Genomic DNA, 21587 nt, shown 5'->3' with positions numbered 1-21587 from the left:
GGGGGGGCATGCGCCTTTAATCCCAGCACTAGGGAGGCAGAGGCAGGTGGATCTCTGTGAGTTCAAAGCCAACCTGGTCTACATAGAGAGTTTCAGGACAGGCTCCAAAGCTACAGAGAAACCCTGTCTGTTTGTTGTTTGTTGTTCAGAACAAACAACAAACAAAACAAAAATATTATTCTGTGACAGATAAAAAAATTACATGTAAGCCACATTCTAAGGTTGATGAGTAAAGTTTTGGTTTTGTTTTTTGTTTTAGATTTAGTTTGTGTGTATGAATGTTTTGCCTGAATGTATGTATGTGCAATACATGCTTTCCTGATGTCTGTGGAAATGAGAAGAGGGCTTCTGACCTGGAACTGGAATTATAGATGGTTGTGATCCACCCTGTGGGTGCTGGGAATTGAACTTGGGTCCACTGCGAGAGCAAAAAGCTCTTTTAAAGGCTGAACTATCTCTCCAACTCCCACCCACAAGTAAAATTTTATTAAATTAGAATTACATCCATTCTTTGCAATTTTTATATTAACTTATTGTGTGTGTGTGTACTTGTGCTATGAGTGTAGAGGTCAAAGGGTAAATTGTGGGAGTCAATTCTCTCCTTCTACCACATGGGGCCTAGGCTATCAGTTTTGGCCATGAGCATTTGTAAGTAGTGAGTCTTGCTGGCCCTCTTTGTATTGTTTATGGCTGCTTTTGTGTTACTGTTGCAGAACTGAATAGCTGCCCACTTCAGCAGCTACAACACTGACCCTCTGTTTTAGATATTTACTATCTGGCACTTGGCAGAAAAAGTTTGCTAACTTCTGTTTAGAGGGAAAGGCACAGCTCATGAAAGAGAAAGCAGTGCTGCATTATGGGACTCAAAAGAGAAAGAAACTCATTTAGGTTGACATATCAAAGCAAAACTCACTATTTCTTAGAGAAAATAGATGGGCCCTGAGTAGTAAGATGGGATGGGCAGGGGTTTTCCAAACACAGGCAATCGCCTACGTCCAACAGAGGAGTGGGAAAAGTGCCCCTGTGAGTAAGATGAGAAGTCCATTTTGACTGCAAGGCAGTTCTAAGCAAAAAGGGAAAGTGTAACACAACTTTGTACAGGAGAGTAACTGAAGGCTTCTTCAGGAAGGGAGTGACTAACTGAGTATGCTTTAAGATAATTTATCTAGCAACAATGTGTAAAATGGGTCACAGTAGGCAGCTGAAGCTACAAGGCTCCAAAGGTCCAGGAATCAGTTGTGTCAACATAAACAAGTGTGGTCTTAGTTGAAATGGACCAGAGGGGCCTGGAAAATCTTGTCCAGCTGCTGCTTAATAGATGCACCAGTTGAGGGTTGGTTATTCAAGGGAAGGAAGTGAAAGGTGACAGGTTTGAAGAGTGGATAATTTAAAAGATGGTGACACAATTAGCAAAGGAAAAGGAGACAAAACTGGTTTGGTGACAATGGTAATGAGCCCTGGTTTGCACACAAGTTAGAGAGAAGTCACCAGTAGAAGACACCCTGGTCTGACAGAAAAATAGGACAAGGAGTTCAAATTCAAAAGCGAATCCAGGACTACCAGACACAGGGTTTTCCTGTTCTCTATATACCAATCACAATTCAATACAACTTGCATTGACGACCAGCCTAATGAGATGATAAAAGTACTTAAACTTAAAATAAGCAATTTACAAACTGTGGCTCCACTCTTTCTGAATAAAAAGGAAAAAGGAATTGCCCAAATGTCAAAGAATTTAAAAACAACAGGAGGGGGGGAAAGCCAGTTTATTCAGCACTCTTGCTCAAAATTTCAGGCTTTCAGACTTGTCGAATTTTCATTCAATAATTGATAAGATAGCAAAATCGAATTTGCAATTTGTTCATTCATAATTGATAACAATTCCAACAGACTGCTCTGAAATTTGCCCTTGAAACTTCCAATAAAAACTGTTCTCAGAAAATGACAATTATTGAAATAGGTAACATGTTTACTTACGAAATACAAACTGTAATGCTACCAAAAACTGTTTCTGGAACTGGAGGGTGGCTCAGTGGGTAAAGTGCTCATTGCACAGGCATGAGAGCCTGGGTTCCCATCTCCAACAGTCACCTAAGAATCCAGGGTGGTGGTGGCCCATGCCTGTGATCCCAGAATCGAATCAGCATGGAGACAGGAGAATCCTTGGGCCTTCTTGGTCAGTCACTTGAGCCTAATTGGTGAGGTTCAGTGAGAGATGTCTCAAAAAAATTAAAGAGGAAAGATAAATGGTGTTGACCTCTGGCTTTTCTGTGCCTAAACAGGAGAACGCGCACGCGCACAAACACACACACACACACACACACACACACACACGTTAATTATGCTGTTTCTCCTTTTGCTGCACTAAAGGGCTGACTGCTACACTTGCACACTTACCAGGCAAGCACTAAACCACTGAGCTATATCCCTACCCTCTTTTTTACTTTTTATTTTGAGAGGCTCACAAAACTGTCTAAATTGGCTTTAACTTACTCTGTGTGACCTCAGCCAGCCTAGAATTTGCTATGAACCTCCTTCCACTCAGCCTATAGAAAAAGAGGTAAGCTCTTACAGGCCTGTGTCCTGAGGCCAGCCACGATTCATTCAGATCCACTCACTTAGCCTAGGTCATCTTAGTTGTCAATTCTTAAAAAAGAGTGACATTATACTCCCCATTTCTCTTCCAGAGTTTGTAAAATTTCCAGAATAATTTGTATAGAGCCCAGCTCAATTGCCTACTTCCCTCCATAATTTCCTCTCTAATTTTTTTTGCCCATCAGAACCTGTTCAATAACTGGCCTTGGTGGCTCACGCCTTTAATCCCAGCACTCCAGAGGTAGAGGCAGGTGTTATCTCCGTGAGTTCAAAGCCAAGCTGGTCTACATAGCAAGTTCAGGCCAGCCAGAACTACATAATAAGGTGAGACCCTGTTTCAAAAACAAAGAATAGAAACAAATTCTTAAAAACAAAGCTCTGATAGGGCTGGTTCTCTTATTAAAGGTGGTAGTGTGAAAATATTCTAATGATTAAGTCTATGTAATGTAAGTTCTTGTGCTCTTTGGTACTAGACATTTTTTGGCCGGTGCTTTCCGGAGTCACATCATAAATTTACACCTGTGAATAATCTATAAAGTCACGAAGGCGCCCCAGGCGTGCACTTCAATGAACCACTTATTTTAATTTTATAAACAGGGTTAATTTAGGTACCGGGTATAAGCCATGCTTAGGTATCATCCATTTGTGAACTGCATCTGTAGAGTAATTCGGACAGCTGGCCCTGGTTAAGACACAGCAGGCTGAAATACTTGTCAAATCCAATGAAAGGCCAATTGAAAAATGAAAAGCTGCCCTGATAGGGCTCTTTCACTGCGCTCTGGGAGTGGGGACTGCAGCTCTGTTACTTCTCCAGCTACTTCCCCCAGCACAAAGGACCACGCGAACACCGACGGCCTGGGGGCGTTGGCGACGGAATTCCAGTGTGCACTCGGAGGCCCCGCGACCGCTTCGGAGGGTTTCTAAGCCCTGAGCTCCCCGTTATCCGCTGGGGTCGAGAGGATGCGCTCCGTGGAGGCTGACTCCCGACTGTGTCGGACAGTCAGCAGGCGGAGGCGAAGCTGATCGGAGCTCCCCGAGGGCGCAGGGAGGGACTGGGACCACGGCTGGAGCCGGCTGGCCGGAGACCAGGCGAGGCCCAGGACAAGGACCAGCCCGCCGAGGCCGCGCCTCCGAGGCCCGGGGCCCCGCCCCGGCCCCGCCCCTTCCCGGGCTGCGCTCCTGCGCGCCCCGCCCGCGGGCGGAAGCGAGAGCGAGGCTGAACGCCTGACGTCAAGGCGACACCGCCAAACCTCGCCCAGAGTCAGGCGTGGAAAGCAGCCTGAGCGGCGGAGGCGGCGGCGGGCGGCGGCGGCGGCAGAGACCGCCGTGGCGCCGGGAGCAGCGAGCCGAAGGGAACGCGGAGCGACAGCGACGGCGGGGACCCGGTGACAGCGCGAGAGGTTAGCGGAGCGCGTGCGTGGCGGCGGGGCTGGCGCGGGCCGGCTGGAGGGGCCGAAGTGGGGCGGCGCGGCCCGGGCGGGGCGGCCGGGGTTGGGGGGAGCTCGCACGGCGGCGACGGTGGCCCAGGCGCGCGGCAGGTGGCTGCGGGGTCCCCCCCCCGCGAACCCCTCGCTTCAGCGGGCGAGCCACCTCGGAGCGGCCGGGGAGGAACCTCAGCCGCGGCGGGGAGCAGCGCGCTTTGCGGAAGGGGTCAAATGTCTGAAATATGGCGGAGGAAGTGAGCGCCCGAGGAACCCCCAGCCGCCGCCCGCGGCACCGCAGCCTTCCCCGCCGCGCCCCGATCCCCGATCCCCGCCGCGGGGTGGGTGGAAGTTAGAGCGGAAACCAGAAAGTTGTCCTTTGCGGACACCCGGGGTTTCTCCCAGCTCCGGCCGGGGCGGAGTAGCGTTGATGGGGGTGGGGGGACCACTCCCCGGCGCCCCGCGGGCTCGAGCCTGACGGGGAAAAAGTTTGCCCGGATCGGGGCTGGCTTGCTTCATTTGTTGCGGGAAGTGGCCGAAGGAAGGCAAGGGAGTGAGCCCCACCTAGTCTGGCAGCCGCCACGGTGCAGAGACAGAGAAAAAAATGTTAAAGGGGCCTTTCCCTTCGTCAGCAAGAGGAAATCTCTTTTCTCTCTTGCAGAGAGAAAATCCAGGAAGTCTGTCCTCTTCTCCTTTTTTCGCCATCTCGCTATGTCTGATTCTGAAACTGACTTATCAGCGCCCTGAATTTTCTTTGAAACTACTCCCAGGGAACTGGGCCCTCCGGATTTTCCATGGGGTGGAGGAAGAAAGATCCCTTCGGAGTTTGAGCGGATGGGCTTGCTTTCCTTTCGCTTGCCCCCTCCCACCCTCCCATACTTCAGAAAGACATTTTGGCCCCGCGACTCCTGACTGGTGTCAATACAAGCACTTCTTTATTACAGAAGTGGGAAATCGCATTTTTACTGAGTTGAAAATTGACATTATGGTGAAGGCTGGACTTTTAATATTTTAAATTAATATTTAAATTGTTGAATATTTGCTTTGCTGGCAGTGTGTATTGATATAGACCGAGTGCTTCTAACTTGTAAATTTATTTTTTCAGTTTTCTTTTGTATAATTAGAACGTTGTTGAGACTTGCCTAAAAGGAATTTATCTTAGCAAGAAGTAACTTAATTGAATGGAGAGATTCTTCTCGTTTAAAGCTCTTTTCATTCTAAGAGCTAACTTGGAATCTACGTATTAAGTCCTTATAGAGTCATGGGACTTTTTAAGGGCTGGTAAGGGACTATTTAAATCTGGTCCCACCCTGTCATTTTGTGGAGGAGGAAACTGAGGCCTAGAACAGGTAAGATAACCTGAGTCTGCTGATTTGTAAGGCAGTGGTTTATCCATAAAAGAACCCCACAGGACGAAATGTGGCATTCAATGGTGAGTTAAATCTTGCAAATCTTTTTAGTCCTATTATCCACTCCTCTCCAAGCTAGAGCCCCTTGGTTAGCTAAGTGTGGATAATGGCATGGATGGTGTCATCCCCAGGTTTGGGTTAGAGGAAATAATTTTTACTTAAAGACACGGACTCCCTAATGGCTGTCTTGTTTGAGCTTATCCACACTTTTAATCTCTTTAGTGCACTATGTTCCCTTGTACTCTCATGTTGACATTCTCGGTGGTTTAATAACCTTATCTGTGGAAGCCACAAAGTAAATTGCTGAAGGACATACAGCTATTTGGGTTTAATGTGCCTGGTATCAGAAGACTGCTGGAGAACGCAGTGCCAAGCTGTGGTTCGGGGCGTGGAGATGACGGCCACGTCTTTCCCCTTTTTCTAACTTATCACTCTTCCTCCCTGTGGCTTGTATCACTTCCTAACTTCTGTTACTGCTGTGTATTTTTATCTCTTCTACTAAACTGTAAAGTCCAAGGACAGGATATATTTTTTTGTGTACCTCAAATGACTAGCGTGTTGCTGTTACATAGATTCTCTCAATGGAAGTTACGTGGAGTTAAATGAAAACATCACAAAGATAGGAATTAATTCTGTCATATGTATTCTTAGTTCCTCGGATTTTACCTGAGCACTAGTGATGTCTGGGACTTAAATTTAGAGGAATTAAATGGAAAATTCAGAGAGACTGAAGAGCACAGTGTAACTTTGAAAAAGAATTACTTGTACATTGTGTTTGGGCTCACTCACTTTGCAAATTGATCATCATTTTATCATTGGTCATTTATAATGATTCCAGTGTTTCCTTTTGACCTACAGAGAAAGTGAGCCCTCCCTCGTGAGCCATTTGCAGCTGTAATCCCAGCAGTTCAGAGGTTGAGGCAGAATGATTGCCGTACATTAAAGGCTAGCCTGGACTAATGAAACCTCTATAAGTAAATACATAAATAACTTAATCTACGTTTATGGAGATCTTTGAAAGATTTTGCCTATGCAGAGATTGATGACATGTAACTGTACGTGCTGTTTTAAGTGTAAAGTCTAAAATTGGGATCGAAATCTCATGTTTAGCGCTCTTTGCTTGTTGATAAATATTTATTGAATGAAATTAACTTGTGAAATAAGATCTGAGAAAACTTAGCAGAGTTTACCTCTCTCCTCCCCCAAAGTGTGGTTTGCATTTGGCGTTTTATTGTTCACTGTCAAGGAGATGTGACTGACTTCATGTGCCGTGCTGTAAATACATTTTCAGGGGTAGATGTTAATATATAATGTTTAGATTTGAACTGCTACAAGGTTAGTGTAGTGTTTCTGCTCTAAATTGTCAACGGCTATCTCTATAGCAGTGATGTCATTTCATCACTGTAGAGTTCGTACAAATCCATCTTTCTGCTGGGGATGCGGCTTGGTGATGAGAGGTCCAATCTCTCACTGAAAATAGCAATTACTCTTCAGTTGTCCAAGGCTTGTTATAAAGTCGTAACTAAATATACTTTGTGTTTTTTGATCTGGTTTGTCTATGAAGGATATGTGTTGTTTTGTTTCTATATTTGTTTTCTTTGTTTTCTCATTTTTGTGGACATAGATTAGGCTGACGTTTGTACTGTTTGTCTTTTCAAACTGAACTTTTTTTTTAATAAGAACAATGTCTTAAACCGTGGCTTGATGCATTGTAATACTAGACAAAATTTTTATTTAGCATTGTGCTGTCTCGTACTGAAAGTTGATCTTTTCAGTAATTGTAGATGTTTTGCACTAGTGTTGAAAGGTTCTGATTAGCATTTGAGGGCTAAAGTCTTGAAATTAGTTCTTTAGAAATCTCAAGGATACAGTGGAAGCAGTAAGTGCAGAGAGTAGAATGAAGGGCTGGAGATGGCCAGGGGTCAAGAGTGCTTGCTGCTTTTGACCTGAATTGGATTCCTGCTGCCTCTAGCTGTTGGGACACCACAGCCTCCTTCTGGGCTCACAGGTGCCCACCTACCGGTGTACTTCTCACACACCTGTGCTCAGGCACACACACAGAAGAAAAAGAAGCTAGGAGGAACTTACTCATTTATAGTAAAAATGTGACTTGCTTTATAATTTGTTGTCCTTTGTGTGAACTCACTTGACTGGATTCTAAGATCAATCCTTTAGCAGTAGAGTTTCTAGTTTGTAAAGTTAATCAGGATTTTTTTTTTTTTGCCTCCTTAAAACAACAGAATTTTAGAATTCATGAAGATAAAGGATGTTACTTATTTCCCACACTTCATGAGCACTGGTGTGCTTACTCCTAATGTTCAGATTGAGGGTACACAGCAGCTTATTAAGCTTCCAGAGAGTCCTAAAACTTACAAAGAAAGAAATGAAAGTTTAGGGGTATATGGTTTTAAAATTGCATTTAAATTCTCTAAGAATATTTGCAACAGGAATTGCAAATTTTCATTCTTGTTTTTATTATACAAAAGGATAATAATATTCTGGAATATCATTTTTTGTACTTAAAATTGGTTCCATTCAAGGTGCTTGAGAAGTGGACACACACTCATTTCTAGGTGGTGGGTATCATTCTCTAACTACAGCCTGAGTTTGACTTTTTACTGGTTCCTAAGGCTTCTGGGTGTTAACTCGTGTTTCATGTCTTTATAGTTGTGCTACTTTACAGCAATGAGACTCTTCCGTCTAAGCTAGGTCGGGACTAGGGAGGTAACTTCTGGGTGAACTGTTTCAGGGATGGGGGCTACAGATAGATAGACTGCTGGGGATGTTAGAGGGAGAGAGCATCGCAGAGTGATCTAAAATTTATCTCAGCAACTATATATTTATAAAATTTGTTTTTTCCCAGTTGTGTGTGGTGATCTGTACCTGTAACCCCAGCATTTGAGAAGGCACAGGAAGGGCAATCCTTCTGTCAGCCTTTGCTGCACAGCAAGTTCCAGGCTAACCTGGGCTATGTTTTCCTTTACTTCAGCCATAGCTGTTTTGAAAGTAAAAAGGGAATTGATTGCCTCACTGGTGGGCTATCTCTCCCACCTGTGGTTTTCCTTGTTGTCTTGTGCGATAGGAAAAAAATAGGAAAGCCATGTTCTGCCCACTTATAGTTTCAAGTGGACTTGGGAGGACATAGGAAGTAGTAGATACAATTGGGCTCTAATTGCCTGTCTTCGGAAGTTTATCCTCACACATTAGAATATATTTTTCATAGTCATCATCATCATCACTATTGGGAGGACTCAAACCTAGGGCTTTGCACGCTGGACAAAGTACTACAGAGCTACATCCCCAGCCCTTTGGAATCACTTTGGAGTAAATTCAGGGATTCTCTAAGCTAATAAAATAGAGGTCTCGGTAAAAAAGGAACAGTATAGACACAAACTACTACTGTGTTACAGATAGAACATCTATGATTTTGAGGTAATGAATTAACTTCTCAGTGATACAACTCTGCATCTCTACTGTACAGGTAGGAAGGGGTCAGGACAAGGTGTATGTGGACCTCTACTCTTAGAGTTTCTCTAGTTTGGAGATGCTGCACCTTTGTATTGCTAAGATTGGCTGAGTTCTCAAGTTATAGATTTGGTTACAGTATTTGCAGTACAGAGGATAAGAAGAACAACACAGTGTGGTGTACAATCTCTGCACTGCTCCGGCGCTCTGGGAAACTCACCTTTCCACTCTGAGGCTCTCTTCTCCCCTGCTTTTACTAGGCAAGATGACATGTAGATGTCGGACTTTAATTGAGTAAAGTCTCGTTTGTAAATGTTTTACAAATCGTAGGACACACTTGTGTCATACGAATTCTTCAGGGCATCTGTTCTCTAGCATTAGTTAACATTCTCCAGATCTGAGTGAAGGGTTGTGGAGCCATTGTTCTGCTTTTGAGAAAAGGTCTTACTGTGTTGCCCGCTCTGTCCTCAAACTTGCCGTCCTCCTGCTTCAGCTTTGAGGTGGCCGAGATGACTTGTGCATCCCAGACTTGAGGAGCTTTCAGTAGGAATTGTTTTGCTCAGTGGTTCTCAAGAGTATGATCCAAGAGACTCTGTAGATCTGTAGGTGTGCTTGGGGAGTCGGCAGGAACAAAGCTGTTAGTTACATCAATAATGCAAAGACATCCTTTGCCCTTTCTACTGTATTGACATTTGTTTCTGTGATGCAAGACCAGTGGCAAGCATGGCTGGAGGGAAGCGGATGAGAGCTCTGGCATATCCTTCACTGCCCTGACTGTTTAAAAGGAAGAAAAAGTTCCACCTAAATGTTCTAAGGATGAATTAGGTCTTCCCTGGGTACAGGTCTTTTTAATATGACAAATAGAATGTTTGAAACATGATGGTTTCCCACTGAAGCTAGTGATTGCCCCCAAGAAAAGTGACTCTTAACGAGCCAAACCAGTTACTTGCTTTTAGATTTACTTTTATTATGTTTACCTGCCTGTTTGTGTGCAGGCTGCCCTCAGAGGTCAGAAGTGGATGGGTCTTCTGTAACTGGAGCTGTAGCAGGTTGGTTGTGAACCGCCAGCTGGGTGTTGGGAATTGAACCTGGGTCCTCTGCAGGAGCAATAAGTGCTTTTACTGCTGAGCCGTCTGTGCCGTTCCCAGAACCACTCACTTTTGTTTTCCGAGACAGGGTTTCTCTGTAGCTTTGAAGCCTGTCCTGGAACTAACTCTTTTAGATCTTGAACTCAAAGAGATCCTCCTGCCTCTGTCTCCTGAGTGCTGGGATTAAAGACGTGCACCACTCACTTTTTAAAGGAAAAAGTTTGGCTTAAGAAAAAAAATTCCTCATCACGGGAGACAGTCCAGCTGAGCGTTGGTACAACTTATCTTAAAGCCCAAAGGCTTGACCTACATCTTATATTGTGGAAAATTAAATATGAAACTTTGAATTAAAAAAAATGCCTGTAATCTAGGCATTGATGGCACATGCCTTTAATACCAGCAGGCAGGTGGATCTCTTGAGTTCCAGGCCAACCTAGTCTACAAGAGCTAGTGCCAGGACGGGCTCCAAAAGCTACAGAGAAACCCTGCCTCCTTAAAAAGTAAATAAATGCAACATAAAAAGTAAAAAGGAGAAAGTAAAATNAAAAAGGAAGAAAAGAACAAAAAAAGAATGTTTGATAAATATTCAAATTCAGAGTTAGTATTAAGCTTTTTTAAAAGATTTTAATTGTTTTGTGTGTCTGATGTCTGTGTGCCACATGTGTTTAGTACCCATGGTGGCCAGAAGAGGGCACCTGAGACTGAAGTCACAAACCAGTCTGGGTGCTGGAAATTGAAGCCCAGTCCTCTGGAAGGACAGCAGTGCTCGTAACTGTTGAGCCATTACTCCAGCCCTCTGACATTCTGTTGAAAACAGCAAGTGTGCTTGTTGTCCTAAGGACAATTGTAGCAGTATCTCTGGATGATTATAAATAGCTCTTAAGCAAAAATTGGGATTTTGGAAAGCTTTTCTGGGTACTGGGCCCTTCATACTTGACAGCAGCCTCTTAGTACTGTGGGGAACGTCTTTCTTTGAACCTAAGGAACATTTGAAAGAGTACACAATGGAATGAGTCATTACTTGAAGATTTGTTTAACTATATAGCCAGTGTTTTCAAAGTGACCAGCGCTAGATACTGTAAGAAGTCTTGAGTACCATGGCCTTGTTTTGAATTTTTGCTAATACAGAATTGGGTTAGATGTAGTTTCTTTGCAGGCTTCTCTAGGCAGTCCATTATTTTTGATCACATAAATTTAGATAATTATTTGGTATGTCCAAATTACCTTTTGGAAAAATGCTGTTTCTTTTTCCTGTTTACTTAGAAACAATCATAGCAATCTTGTTAAATAGTGGAAATTTTAGGTTTTTGTAGTAGCCTAGATCTAGCTCTATTAGCTAGTTTCAGACCATGAAAGTAGGTAGAAAGGTGGATGGGTAGGTGGTGGGTGCTCCATGAGCCAGTCTTCTTAACCAGAGGATCCCAAGATGTCCAGGATCTTCGACTCTCATCTTAGAGTGGAAGAACAGAGGATGTCTTTGATTTGTAGCCAGCTCACTACTGACTAGCAAGGTGAGCTAGCCTGGGAAAGTTACAGATAGAAGATCCTGACCTCTTGCAATCTATTTAAACTACAAAGGAACAGACTGGGGTATTCTACCATGCTTTCACAGAAAGTGGTATCTTGTTTTTTCCACATGAATAATCTTGCCAATGCAAGGCCTCAAAAAAGCTGATTAATAGGGGCACCCGCAAGATGGTTAAAGCACCGTCTACCAAACCTGATGACTAAGAGACTTGGAGCCCGTGTGGTGGGAGGAGAGAACTGACTCCTAGAGGTTGTCCTTAGACCTTCACATGTGCACACGTGTGTGCATGCACATAAATACACACAAACTAGAATTTAGTAAAAGGTGCTCAGCTGATATGTCCAGATATTGGTCATGTAGAGGGACCTAGGTGGGTTCAGTTCCTAGCAGCTGTCTGTGACTCCAGCTTCAGAGGCCTGATGATTTGGCCTGGTCCTCAGGCACAAGCACTCATGCACAATACTTCCTCACCACAGACACATAACTAAAAAATAAATTGGTTAAAAACCCTGCCTTGTTCCTTTCCCCGGAACCTTTAGTAGAAGGCAGGTTTACATGATCTGAAGAGAAACCAAGCTATTGAACAGCACTCTTTAAACGGATGGGGTTGGCTTAGAGAAGGAATGGGTGTGCGGGTGTGCGGTGCCCACTTCAGGGGTTAAGTGCTAAAGGGCTTCTGCCTACAGGAGCTAATCCCAGCGGGGGAGGAAAGTTGCAGGAGCTTTGGTGCTTCTCGAGTTAAGTAATTAACTGCTCAGCTGTTCTAACGGTTCTGAACTGGGGAACATACTGAGATCATATTTTATGACCAGGACATCCAAGTTCATCACATGTTGCCACTAAATACTGTCATGCACTATAGTTATTAACTAAAAACTGGGTAAAATTTCTTCCGTTTTAGCTATTTTATGTATTTTTGGTTTTCTCCCCATGAGCTCCCTCTCTTGAATCATGGGCTTTAGTGGCTTTTTTATTATGTTGTGTGTGTGTGTGCATGCATGCACGCATGTATGTGCTGTTTACTTTGTTTTTAAGGTTTTGGGGCTTTTGAGGTTTGAGGCAGAGACTGGCCTTAAACTGAAAATCCCCTGCCTCGGCTTCCTGATGGAATTACAGCTGTGTACCACCATGGAAGGCCTTTTGCTAGCTTTTAATGACAGAAAAAGAATTTATACTATCTCTCTGGGGTGTGAAATGTTACTGTTTTGGTAGTTTTGTTTTGAGATGGTGAGTAAGAGACTTCACTGACCTTGAATTTATGGCTGTCCTGCCTCAGCCTCCTGAGTGCTCAGGTTATAGATTCGTGATGTTGAGAAGAAAATGATGCCCTTCATCAACTGTGAAGGGCAGGAGAGGGGCGTGGAGTACTAGGGGGAGAGCAGGGTGCAGAAGGCGTGTGTGTGAGCGCTGGGGCTGCTCTGCCTCAGCAGAAGTGGTAGGGCTGCTGGTAAAGCCTGCATTGCTTGGTTTCCCACTGAGGGACCTGTGGAGATAGTAACTCTCCACCACCTAAGAAGATGGTGTTGAGTTTTATCACTGCACACTAGAGTTGACAGTGCTTTGCTCCCCAGCAGAACCTCCTGGACATTAAACACCCAGGTGTCCACATTGTCCTTTATGTTTTAGATGATTCTTTGGAGCATAAGGATAAATCAGAGAAATTACATACTTCCTTTTTGTTTAATAAGACTATGTCTCACTTTGAAGCCAAAGCCCAAGCTGATCTCCATCTTGTCATCCTGACTGAGCCCATCCATCGTCATTGCCCCCAGCGCTGCCGTTACAGAAGTGTTGTGTGTCTTATCAACCTTTGGTACTTGTCAACCTTTGGTTCTGTCATTTGTTTTTATTGTTAGAGTTTTGGGTTGTGGTCGATTTTTATGTCTGGTTTGACATAGGGCCTTATTCTATAGGCCAGGCTGCTCTCCAGTTTGACAGTTTTCCTGCCATGCGCATTCCTATGGACTTGGCTGCTGTGGTTTAGTGGTGTTGATGTTGATTTGTCTGAGGTTTCCGTTCTCTTGGAACTATGACTGTTGTTGACCCTTCTCTGGGAGCTTATTTTTCACTGAGGCGTTTTCTGGGCTCTCAAAGGGTTTTTAATGTCAACCAGATCTAATCTTTGTGTTTTAATATTTATATGTATGTGCCTGTGTGTATATGTGTGAACCATGTGTGTGCAGGTGCTGCAGATATCAGAAGGGGGGGGGGCAGAGTCCTTTAAACGGAATTACAGACAGTTGTGAGCCACCCAATGTAGGTGCTGGAACTTGGGTCCTCATTATGTAGCCTTGGGTGGACCTCAGTAGTGAACCAGGCTGACCTTGAACTCACAGAGCTCCTCTTTAGCTTCCTCAGTTCTGGGATTAAAAGTGCATATTGCCACGCCCAACTTGGATGCCTTGTTTTCACACATCTGGCTACGTGTTATTGAGAGCTAATTGTTCACAGTTTTTGCATGTTAGGATTGAAATAAATAATTTTATACAGAAGGTTTTAGCAAAGGTAGAATATTAATCACGAAAATGTTAACAAATACCCAGTTAGTAATACAAGTGTTTTTGGAGCCAGAATTGGCAGGTCTTAGCTGTTTTAGCTAGAGAAGATGGTAGAAATGAAGAGGAATTGAGCACAATATTATAAGGTGGGTAGGTTTTAGATTAGTAGTGAGCCACAGTGAGCAACAACACATTTTCTCCAACAGGCTTTATGCTGGTGGGTGTTTGTGAAATGGACAGTAGGGTCCAACAAGACAACCTAACTCCTGAAAGTTGTCCTCTGACCTCCATACACAGACACAGTAGTCCAAAGCAAATGAACTGGGTAGATGCTGCCCTGCTCTAATAGACTCTGTGCAATGGGTTGTAAGACATACAACCTTCCGCTATAGCCCTGTTGGTGGGTATCTTCACATTGAGACGTGGGTGTTTCTTTTCTAGTGCGGTGAGGATGATAAAGCACTGTCCATGTAAGTCACACTTAACAGGTTCAATAAAACGAAGAAATAGATTCACACCAGTGTTCAGGCAAGTGCAAGGAATTTATAACAAACCAGGTTTTCCACTGGATCAGATATAAGACTCAGTATTCATTAGATTATTTACAGATTCAAAAATTTTTAAGATGGCTTAGAAAGTTTTTGTTAGTAATGTCTTCTCTGAAAAAGACATTAGAATATGGAACTCTTACTTTCAAGCAACTGAAACAGTCTGCTGGAAATTCGGGCTGACTAGAAGTCAGTGGTGGGTGTCTTCCTCGATCCCTCTCTAGAGAGAAAACCACAAGGTGCTCCTGCCTCAGGGAGGACCCCTATGGAGGAAGGTGAGAACCGACTCCTTCCTAAAGTTGTTCTCTGACCTCCACATGCAAATCTTGTTGCATGTGTTCTTGAAGTGCAGCGCGCGCGCGCACACACACACACACACACACACTGTAAGTGTAGTAGAATTTTTCTTAGATCCCCGATGTGGGGCTGGAGAAATGGCTTGGCAGTTAAGGAGTGCTTGTTGCTCTTGTTAGAAAACCCATATTTAATTCCTAGTACCCACATGGTAGTTTGCAACCATTGATAACTAATTCCAGGGCATCTGATACCTTTTCTGACCCCCTTAGGCACCAGGCATGCAAGTGGTGAAGGCATTATGAAGGCAAACACTTGTGACCATAAATAAGTAAATCTAAAAAAGATTTTATTAAATCCCTGATGGAACTACCTGGTATAGTGACAGGAAGAAGTAAATAGCTGAAGTGGATACTCTGAAATTCAGTATTGCTAACAGGAAGTGTCTGCCCACTTTTCTGTTTTCTAGTGTGTTCTGCTGGCTGTAATAGACTAATTACCATTAGACTTTTTACTTGGTAAATACGCTAATATTAAAAATATGCTGACATGTATGCATGTGATTGGGGAGAATAGTAATTTTGTCTCAAATTTAGCAGGAAATGGACACTTTAAAGATACCTTTTAAAAGAGTCATCTCTTTATTTATGTCTGAATGTTTGCTGGCCTATATGTATGTGCATAGTGTAATGTGTCTGGTGCCCTCGGAAGCCAGAAGAGGGAAGCAGATCCTCTAGAAAGGGAGTTACAGATGGTTGGGAGCCACCATGTGGGTGCTGGGAGCCGAGCCTGGTCTTCTGCATTGAGCTGGCTCTCCATCCCCCGAGCTGCATTCTGTTAACCTAGTAATTACGTGAGTAAGCAAGCGGGTATTGGGTGACAGCGGAAGAGAAATGTTCTTTATGTCCCCAGTGACATACGATGCCCCTTTGTTTCTCTAAGTGCCCTTTACTGAATATAAAAGGCGTCTTGAGTAAACTAGAAATACAGAAGTGTTACATTTATCAAGCCAGTGTGGACAGGAAATGGATAGCATAAGCTGCCGATTAGATGAAATAGTGAAAATAGTAGAAAATTGTGGAGTGTGCTTTTGATTCCTCTGCTTTTTGTTTCTTAGTTTTCTCTTCTGCACTTTTGGCAGATTGAACCAGGGAATTTCCATTAGGAGTATGTTGGTCTTAAAGTTTCCTATGTGGTATGTAATTGTGCAAACATGACTCCACAACCTAAAATCGAGGCATTCTCTTGGCTTCTTGGTGCTTTGGGGGCATTCGTCATATGAAGCAAGCCATTTGCTCCTAGTTAGGTGGCCATGGGAAATGAAATAATTGTTTGTAGTCTCGTGGAAGATGCTGGTTGTAGTTCTCATTTCAGCCTTATGCTGAAACAGATTATAAATGGTGTTCTTAAAAGTTTATCTATCCTTGTGTGAGGTTAAAAACTAGGTATTTATATTAGCAAATTTCGTGTGGTGTTTTCTATTCGCAAAAATTGGGAGTGATTTGTTCAAAGATCCCTACTCCCTACTCTTAACTCATAAATATATTAGTACTGATAGCCTGATGTCCCCTAGGATCTCCAAACTGGATTTAGTAGTTGCTTCAAATATGTGAGTGCACATCTGTTCACCAGTGTCCCGAGGATGTCTTTATGGTGATGAGCAGTTACTCAAAATTCTGCACCTTTGACAGTAGCATTAAATTAGGTACCTCAAAGACTATAATGGGCTTTCTCCTCCCCCCCCCCCCGCTTCCCCGCAAGACTTAATGTAAGCTTAAATATGAATGGTTATTTAAGTTATGGAAGAACTGATGGAGATCTGAGGAATTAGGACCACCTCTTTGCAAAGCAAACCATAGTTCATGCTGTCTGTTGGACAAGTTTCCATCTTGATTTGCAGAAGTTTCCTTCCTGTTGTTCCTTTGCCTAAACCGCAGTAGACCTTCCAAGTAAGAACATACTCTTCCCTTGGTTCCTTTGAGTGAGCATTGCTCTCACACTTGTTCTCATTACCACACTCAGTACATAGACGTTTGAGCTGAACACCAATTTGCCACTACTACAGTGATATGCAGAATCTCCTCTCATCTCTTTCAGGGTCTCACCGCCTGTAAGGCAGTGGTTCCCAACCTGTGGTCGCAAGCCCTTTGGGGGTACATATTTCAGATATGTACAGTTCATAGCAGTAGCAAAATTATAGTTACAAAGTAGCAACAAAAAATAACTTTATAGTTGGGGTCACTACAACATGAGGAACTATATTAAAGAGTCTCAGCATTAGGAAGCTTGAGAGCCACTGCTGTAGGGCCTAAGTCTGGTGAGCCTCAGTAATGGACGGGATAATAATGAAGGCTTTGTTGACATGCTGTCCTCATCAGGGCCATTCAGTTCTGCCATTTTTGCCTGGTGATAACCGTAGATGAGACACTGAATGAGCATGACTGTGTTCCAGTTAAGTTGTTTTTAAACACAGCCAGCAGCTACTGGAGATGCAGTTCAGTGGCAGAGTGCTTACCTAGGATGCAGCAAGTCCTAGGACCCATCCCTAAGTGTCTTTTCTGTTCCAAGCTATGCTTTAAGTTTTAGTTATACAGTAAAGAATGTGACACATGATCCTAGGCCACAGGCTATTTACTTACGTCTTAACTTTGTTTGAGTGCATCTGGACAGATTCAAGACACAGCCTGAAGGAAATTTTGTCCAATATTCAATTCATTCTTTTGTTTTGTTTGGGCGACAGGGTCTTACTATGTAGTCCTAACTGCCTGGAACTGAAAAAGATCCTCCTGCCTCTGCTTTCTGAATGCTTAGATTAAAAATCATGCACCACTGTGGCTAGCCTCCAAGGTAGCTTCAGATGAGGTGGGAAAGCCTGCCACTGCATGTGAGACCTTAGGCGAGTATCTGTGGTCTGTGATGGTGTAACTCACCACAGCTCAGTGTGCTTTAGCCGTCAGCGTCTGTGTGTCAGGAAAATAGCCTACATGTGTGCATCTGGTGTTATGTTCTTTGTACACAATAGGCACTCAAGCCAAATAATACTGTTGATAAAGCTGAAACACCAGTTTTCTTACGGTTCCTTTTATATAGTATATTGTTTATGGTACATTACTTTGGTTTTCATCATAAAATAGGTTTTGTTTCCAGCCAAGGCTCACATTAAAAGCAGCCCACATACTAACCTTACTAGGAGCACATATTGCTCTAGGTGTGGCGTTTGTGGCCTCCTGTTACTGGCAGCTCAGTTTTTAAGTGTCTTCCGTTTTCTCAGCATGGCCTCTACCCTCAGATTGTCTAGTGTGTTGCTCCTGAGTCAGAGCCCCTGAGCACTTTTCACAGAGTTTTCCTGTCTCCCTGAAAATACTTTGCGCTTTGCTGTTTCTTTCCTCTCCCTGTATATCCTGTGCGCTCTAAAGAGTTCTAATTCCATATTGGACTTCCTCTGCTACCTTTGTTCTCTTCTGTAGATCTGTTTCTGATTGTTTCTGTAGATCTGTTTCTGATTGAAACACTATAGTTCTTGGTGCTACCTTCTCTTTAAAGCAATTCCTGATTTCCATTTGAACTCTCATCAGATTTTGTGTCTCTCATAATAGATGCCCCTCCCTCTTTGGTGGCACTATGGCTTGAACCCAAAGCCCTAACACTAGCCTATTATCAAGCAGTGAGCCACATCCCCAAACTGTTTTCTTTGTTTCTTGTCTTTTCCTGCAAAGCTTCTTGGGGACAAGTATGTTGTTCCCCTTTATAATTAAGAAATACAAGATGAAGCAAATGCCTATCAAGATTGACTTCCTTTTATGCTGTAGCCATCTTTTCATGTGTCATTGTTAGTGCACTTTCCATGGAAGTGTAACACCCAATAAGTAGAGGTTGATTGTAGGGGGCACTGGGGCACTCTGGCTTTTAGATTTCTAATGGAATATTTTAGATTCTTGAATGTTCAGATAAAGTACACTTAATCCGTTTACTCTCCCATTTAATGGTCTGTTTACATGTTAGGTATATTCTGGTGGCTTTTCTAGGAAGTGTTGTTCCTCAAAATTCTTAGTTGGGAGCTGTCGGGTGATATTTCAGTCAAGTATGAAGCAGCCAGAAATTTCCCCTTCTTTCCATGGTGGCTTACTCATTGGCCACAGGCATACAGAGACTGTAAGTGGTGTATAAGAGAATCTGTACCTACTCATTCCTCTGCCTGAATTGCCTTGTATGTGTTTCTGTTGTATCAGTCATAAAGTGACAAAGTTAATTTCATTCCTCACTAGCAGATATATGACGTAGAAAAAAACTAGCTGCTAAAACCTTTGCAGATTATATCAGCAGATAAGACAAAGTTGGGACTAGAGAGCTCAGTGGTTAAAAGTACTTGTGGTTCTTGGAGAGGACTTGGGTCTAGTTCCTAACATCCACATGAAAGCTCACAGCTGTCTGTATGTAACTCTTGTTCCAGGGCACCAGAACCCATGTGATGTGCATATACTCGGGCAAGCAAACATACACACACACACACACACACACACACACACACATAATAAATCCTGAAGAAAAAAGGACCAAGAAGGACATGACTGCTCTTAAACATGTGCTTACTACACCTGGTAGCCTTGTCAGAAGCAGAATCAGCACTTAAATATACTGATCCGAGTGTCCTGACTTATACCTTTAGTCTCAGAGCACCAGAGTGGTTAAGGCATTGAGGATAAGGACTTTAAGGCTAAGAAAGGCATGAGGCTCTGTAAGGGAGGAGAAAAGGTCTGGGCAGTGGTGTTGAACATCTTTAATCTCAGCACTCAGAGGCAGAGACAGTCTCCTGAGTTCTGAGGCCAGCCTGGTCTACAGAGCAAGTTCCAGGACAGACAAGGCTACATAGTGAAACTCTGTCTCGAAAAAACAAAACAAGCCGGGCGGTATTGACACACGCCTTTAATCCCAGCACTCGGGAGGCAGAAGCAGGCGGATCTTTGAGTTCTAGGCCAGCCTGGTCTATAGAGCTAGTTCCAGGACAGGCACCAAAGCTACAGAGAAACCCTGTCTCAAAAAACAAAACAAAGAAAGAAAAAGAAAAGAAAGGAAGGAAGAGACAAAAATAAAAAATATGCGTAGTGGTACATGCTTGTCATCCTAGTACTCCAGAGGCTAAAGCAGGAGGATAGAGTGTTTCAAGTCAACTTGTCTCACACAAAAACATTTTATCCTCCTCTGGTCACAGAAATTCAAGTATATAGCAGACTTGTGTATTTCTTTAATCTTTCCTCTGTCATTCTTTGTCTGTGGAAAATGAGAAGTGTTTGCAAGATGGTGCAGTGGAGAACATAGAAGATACTGCGGCAAAATGAATCAGACTCAGTAATGGGAAAAGAGGGAAAAATCAGTGAGAATTATCTCCTTACTAGTTCCTTTAGAATTGTATGCTTTTTGTTTTGTTTGTTTCTTGAGATATAATCTAATCCATACTGGCCTTAAACCCAAAATCCTCCAGTCTCTGCCTCCTACATAGTGAAATTACTGGCATGCCACCACATCAGTTGTAGCCAAAATAATGTATTTTAAAAATCCATGTATGCTGTGGGTAGTCGTGTGTGAGTCCAGGCGTGAATGTGGCACACCTCGACACATGGAGGTTGGAGAGCAGTGTTGGGTGTCAGTCCTCACCTTCCATCTCGTTTGAAACAGATTTCATTGTCAATTGCCACTGCCCGTGCAGACTAGCCGGCCGGCAGTCCTTTGCTTCCTTCATCTTGTTATTACAACACTGAGGTTACAGATGGTAGTGGCCACAGTTCCCAGCCTTTGGGTCACACCTAATTACACGCATGCCATCTCCCCAGCTCTGCCTTTAGAGTTCTTAGGTGTTTCAAGTTTCAGGCACTATAAACAGCCATCTATAGATAGACTTTTTTTTTTCTTTTTCATTTTTCGAGACTGGGTTTCTGAGTAGTTTTGGAGCCAGTCCTGGAACTCACTCTCTAGCCCAAACTGGCCTTGAACTCAAAGAAATCCGTCTCCCTCTGCTTCCCAAGAGCTGGGATTAAATTAAAGGTGTGCACCACCACTGCCCAGCTATATAGAGATAGGATTTCTAGGATTTCTAAAACTGGCAGATTAATATTTACCAACTACTTACTGACCGCCTTGTTCACTCGCTTAACATTTTGTGCAGTGCACGTTATTTCATCTGAACCTTAAAACTCCAGAGAGGAGATTCTGTTAGTCCCATTTTCTGATGAGGAAATGATACACAGAGAAAGGTCAAGTAGCATGGCAGAGGTCATGCCCCATCCAGACAGTCGGGTCTTAACTGTTGCTGCATTGTTCCAGTATATCATACAATTAAGTATATTCCAGTTATCAAAATTATACTCCGCAGATAGCATGTTTTGAGTGAATATGCTCGCCTGTAGAATTTACACCTGAGTCTAACAAAAGAAAAAAAAAGATTTTTGTTTTTGCTTGGTTGGTTTGGTTTTAGTTACTGCCTGGCTTACCTAGCACTCACCTGAGAAGTCCTGTAAGAGATTGGCCTTTTGTATTTGTCAGGTTGCCGATAATTGCTGTGCTCTGTATTTCTTATGATCACGTACTGAGCGAAAAGATGGCTACTGTAATAAAACTGGAAAACGTGTTGATTTTGTTACTGAATATATGTCAGTGGAAGATTTGGCAGGATCAATTGGGATAAGCTTTATTTACTGGAACTATTAATACCCGTGAAAATGGCAGGGGAGACTGTCTCCCCTATTT

General features: G+C 43.3%; 1 protein-coding gene across 1 annotated transcript in view; it reads left to right on the top strand.

Annotated features, from left to right (window-relative positions):
• Nucleotides 1–3828: 3828 nt before the first annotated feature.
• Nucleotides 3829–21587, top strand: part of Rap1b (RAP1B, member of RAS oncogene family) — a 34378-nt gene continuing 16619 nt past the window's right edge. The window contains exon 1 of the mRNA XM_050165490.1: nucleotides 3829–3995. The gene's annotated coding sequence lies outside the window, so the exon portion shown is untranslated. The remainder of the gene's footprint in view (nucleotides 3996–21587) is intronic.

Source organism: Alexandromys fortis, unplaced genomic scaffold (assembly GCF_014885135.2).
Source record: "Alexandromys fortis isolate MF-2015 unplaced genomic scaffold, M_Fortis_MF-2015_v1.1 scaffold_154, whole genome shotgun sequence".
NCBI lineage: Eukaryota > Metazoa > Chordata > Mammalia > Rodentia > Cricetidae > Alexandromys > Alexandromys fortis.
The sequence above is the reverse complement of the archived record's forward strand: the minus strand, read 5'-3'. Positions and strand labels throughout refer to the sequence as shown.